The 5030-nt window shown below is 35.0% G+C and overlaps 1 pseudogene; it reads left to right on the top strand.

Moving 5' to 3' along the window:
- The first annotated feature begins 1630 nt into the window (after positions 1 to 1630).
- Positions 1631 to 5030, top strand: part of LOC122325312 — a 68059-nt pseudogene continuing 64659 nt past the window's right edge.

Below are 5030 nucleotides of genomic sequence, written 5' to 3'. Positions count from 1 at the left end.
ATAAATATACATTATATAACATAACAAATACAATGTACACACAAAAAAGTGATAAAAAGAGAAATTAAATCTAAACCTGACTTAGTGATCCATGCATTTAATTCTATGTATTTAATTGTCCACACACAAACACAATGTACAAAAAACCTTTATTTTTTACATCGTGTTTAACTGACCCACACTAAAAACTGAGCGCGTTGTCTTTTGTAAAAGCCTTTTTACGAGGTAGAAAAGTGCATTTGAGCCTGAACTAGAGATTCTGTGCGAGCAGCTGTGCAAAACTGTGAGAAGCAGGAAACCTGTACAGGCGTATAGTATAATACTCGGCTGTACTTTACAAACTCGCATGCACTGAATACCGACTAACCTTTGGCTTTAGGGGTCAAAGGTCAGCCAACTGCTCTCTCTCTATGAGTTAAACACAGCGACATCTACAGGAAGTGCAGAGCACTGCATCTCGTATCAGAGAGTCCGTGAAGCATAACTATAAAGCATAAAACTCTCTACTTTAAAGAAATAACTTGGAGATCACAGCACAGCTGTAACAGCGCGCACACACACACACACACACACACAGGCCTTAGCATGGTATTTTTGAAATAATTCATTATGCATAACGCCTGTGTGAAATATGAATATGAAATACGGTCAAGCTACAGAGTTAATGCACATTTTACAAAAAAGCTTATAGATCTTATTGTAATGCAAGCGAGACGTTGAAGCGAGCTGCTGTTTCCGTGTCTTAAGATTCATTCGCTTTTCTTTTTTTTAATGTTCTTCAGATCTTACCATAACTTGTAGGACAGTGTAGTGCATGCTGTCCACTCCATCTGCCCTAAGTAGTACTGCACATTTGTGAATATCAATCAAAATCTAGAATAAATGCAGAATGATTCAATTGCCGAACCAGCTGCGAATCAATCTCCGATCTGAATCGAACGACTCGCGATCCGATGCTCGAGCTGAATCAAATGATTCGCGATCCGATGTTCGAGCTGAATTAAATGATTCGCGCTCCGATGTTCGAGCTGAATCAAATGATTCGCGATCCGATGTTCGATCTGAAACAAATGATTCGCGATCCGATGTTCGAGCTGAATCGAATGATTCGCGATCCGATGTTCGATCTGAAACAAATGATTCGCGATCCGATGTTCGAGCTGAATTAAATGATTCGCGATCCGATGTTCGAGCTGAATCGAATGATTCGCGATCCGATGTTCGAGCAGAATCAAATGATTCGCGATCCGATGTTCGAGCTGAATTAAATGATTCACGATCCGATGTTCGATCTGAAACGAACGATTCGCGATCCGATGTTCGAGCTAAATCAAAAGATTCACTAACCCAGTTATCAACGTAATTGAAACAAACTCCAACCCTAGCCCTAACAACAACCTAAAATGCCTAGCAATGCCCTAGCAACCAGCTCCTCACCAACAGAGCTCGATAAACTTGAGTCTGGCGACCATATTGCTATTAAAATGTTAAAATACGTTTCTCCCCCTAATAAACAGTCGTTAACGCATCTGTCTAACATATACGGCTGCGACTCTTTTCAAACTCCCTTCCTCGCAGCGGCAGGTGTTTTATTTCGAATCGCGTTTCCGTGTTTTGTCCCAGCGCAGGCCCCGTCTCAGCTGAGCGGTGACGGTCACATGACGCAGCCTAGCGTTCCGTTTATACACGATATTTCTCGACATATCGAGCCTCACGACGGCGTTCGCTGCTTGTAAGTGTTGTTTATTCGGTTCTCCTACGAATCCTGTCGTCTTATACAAGTCGTGTTATTGAGGAAGCGTCTCATTTTTAAAACGCGAAGGCCGTAAACGGTCTCCTCAGATATACACAACAACTTCCTCAGTTTGTCATTAAATGTTCCTTCAGCAGGGTTTCTTTCTTTTTTTTCTTTTTTTTCATATTTAAATGTTTTTGATTATTCATTCTATATCAATATTTATAAGTAGAGGCGTATTTATGAACCAACCTGAATTATTATTATTATTATTATTATTATTTTAATTAATTATCTAAGAGATTTTAATTGTAAATAAATTAAATTATCATCATCGGAATTACCGGTGGTTTATGATTAATAATAATTATTATACGCTACAAATCAAGGGTTTTTGAACAGTAAGACTGTAATGTTTTTTTTAAGAAATCTGATCCAAAACACAGCAAAAGCATTAAAATAGTGAAATATTATTACCCATGTGTCTTCAGTGTCACGTGATCCTTAAAAAAAAAATCATTGTAATATACTAAATGTGCTGCCAGTATAATAATCAGTGTTTAAAATCAGTGTTTTTGATGAAAGATCAGCGTCTATCAGCTTTGCACACTTTGACTTTTTTTTCCCAAAAGCCGGGAGTCAGCGTAATTTATTTTATTATGGAATAAAGTTATAGAAAAGGACGCTTTTGTTCAGCAGGGATGCTTCGAATGGATCCGCTCTGAAATGGCAGGTTGTTACGCTCACACCGTGTTATATTTGACATTTTTATATGATATTTTTACAGTATTGTGGGTCAAATAAAAGCGGGTTTTAATGCATTTTGGGGAACGTTTAAATATCTCACGTAGCTTCTAAAGAGCCGACTAAATGAACAATAAGCGAAAGTAATATTTTTTTAAATTATTGTGTTATTTTATAATTTATTAATCTATTTTTTTTGGAGTCTGCAGTGGTTGCATGAGTTGATCCGTCCTTAAAAAAAAATTATAATCTTTTTTTTTTTTTTTTTTCAGACTCAGACTCAAACTCAAACTCTGGTCTGTGTTTACAGCCGATGGACTGATCATGCCTGTGAGCGCTGCTGTGATCCGAGGGTTCAGAAGCTGGTGCTTTACGAGACCAGAGCCGTAAGTCGCCCGTGAAGGTTTTCAGCTGCTCCTTTCAATGCGGAGACAGATCAGCAGCTCGGCGAGCGTCTAAAACGATAACGCTGTGAGACGGACGTCTCTCTGTGCTGCTAGATGGCAGTGTTCATCCGTTATCAAACAGGCCTGCCGTCCTGATCTGCAGTCTGAGGATGCCTTGATACAAAACTGAGAACCGAGGGAAGAAAATCAGGTCTCTTTTAAGACCGTTATGCTTGGTTTTTTGCATTATGCGCGTGATTTTACCCGCGCATTCTCATCACGGTGTTCGGTTTAAGCGGTAGTCGGATTGAACGGGCGTTGCGAATAAATAAGTTGAAAATAAAAAAAAATGCGGACACCTGATTGGCTAAAATCAGATCCGAGGCTACGCCGCTTGATAAGACGGTAATATTGAGAAATCTAGCCATTTAAAAGAATCACATGCACCTTGAGAAATCATTCTAATGTGATTCTAATGATGCTTTCATCACAGACGTTAATTACATTTTGACAGATATCCTTGCATTACATAGAAATAACATTTCACAATTTTTGCTATTTATTGCATATTTTTTGTGAAATAAAAGCAGCTTTAGTGAGCAGAAGAGACTTCATTCATTCATTTTAAATGTAATTAGTTTGTTGTTTATTTTTATTTAATTAGTTAATATTTAAATATATATATATTTTTATATTTATTAATTATTTTAAATATTAATATTTGTTTAATAGTCCTTTGGTGTGACTTTATGAATATTCCCCAATCATTAAAATCCTCCTTATGTATGCCTCTGTGCCATTTTTTTATTGATTATTTTTTTCTGTAAATGATGCATCTGATCCCTTATTGAACTGATTATAAGCGTTCATGATATCCCTTCGATACCGAATAACAAAACACTGGTTCAAGAGCGGCGCTCCTCATTTGTCCGCTCCGAGTCCATTGTGTCCCTTTAATTTCGTGCTGTCTTTTGCGATCTTGTAAAGCAGAGAACAGGACAGATCGGAGCGTCTCTGAGCGCAGCTGTCATTCAGGACCGAACACAGGCTGTAATAACAGAGAACGAGACCGGCTGTCTTGATCCGTCCTCGCCGGGACTCTTTAATGTGCCTTACCTGGAAATCTGTCCAAATACCCTGCAGTTTCTGTTCATGAACGAGTCTGGCTCGTATTTCACTAAACAAAATCTAAACACGGAAGTCAACTTGAGGCAGTTTTGCTCCCGGTTTTAATATTTGCATGTGAACAGAAACACATTTTACCCATCTCAGGTCTTTAAATATTATTTGCTTATTTTTAGTGCTGTCAAACAATTAATCGCAATTAATCACATCTAAAATAAAGGTTTTGTTTATGTAATATGTGTCTATACACTGTGTGTATTTATCATGAATATATATATATATATATATATATATATATATATATATATATATATTTTTTTAAATATATATTTTAAAAATATGTATAGTTTATATATATATATATATATATATATATATATATATATATATATATATATATATATATATATATATATAATATATATATATACTTATAATAAAAACATTTCTTAAATGTCTACATGCATGTGTGCATTTAATAATAAAAATACACAACACACTCATTATGTAAACACTCCTTTATTATGTAAAATCTTTTATTTTGGATGTGATTAATCATGATTGATTGTTTGAAAGCACTATAAATTTTTTTTTTTTTTTTTAAACATCATAATAATCACTGTATAAAAAAAAGTTTTGACATAATGCATATGAGTGCTGTCAAACGAATAATGCAATGAATTGCATGCAAAAGTGTTTGTGTATGTGTATATATATGCATGACTATTTATATTCATGTAAATAAATATTTAATATAATAAAAAAAAATATATGCATGTACATATGTTTATATATACATAATAAATATACACAGGACACATTTTAAATAAACAAAAATTTGACAGCACTAATGATCAATGCTGATTTGTCGTGTTATGTTATGAATATAATATAGTATAATATGCATATTGTGCTGATCTTTCGGTATAAGGATGTTTTCTGACGCATCCATTTAAAAATGCATTTGATGAGGTGTTGCTTGCAAAAAAAAAAAAGAAAGAAAAAAGTTAATTGTGATTTTTGTTTCTCAGAGGTATTTT

The sequence above is a fragment of the Puntigrus tetrazona genome, chromosome 20, assembly GCF_018831695.1.
Source record: "Puntigrus tetrazona isolate hp1 chromosome 20, ASM1883169v1, whole genome shotgun sequence".
Taxonomy (NCBI): Eukaryota; Metazoa; Chordata; class Actinopteri; order Cypriniformes; family Cyprinidae; genus Puntigrus; species Puntigrus tetrazona.
Note: the sequence above shows the minus strand (reverse complement) of the source record. Positions and strands in the feature narration are given on the sequence as shown.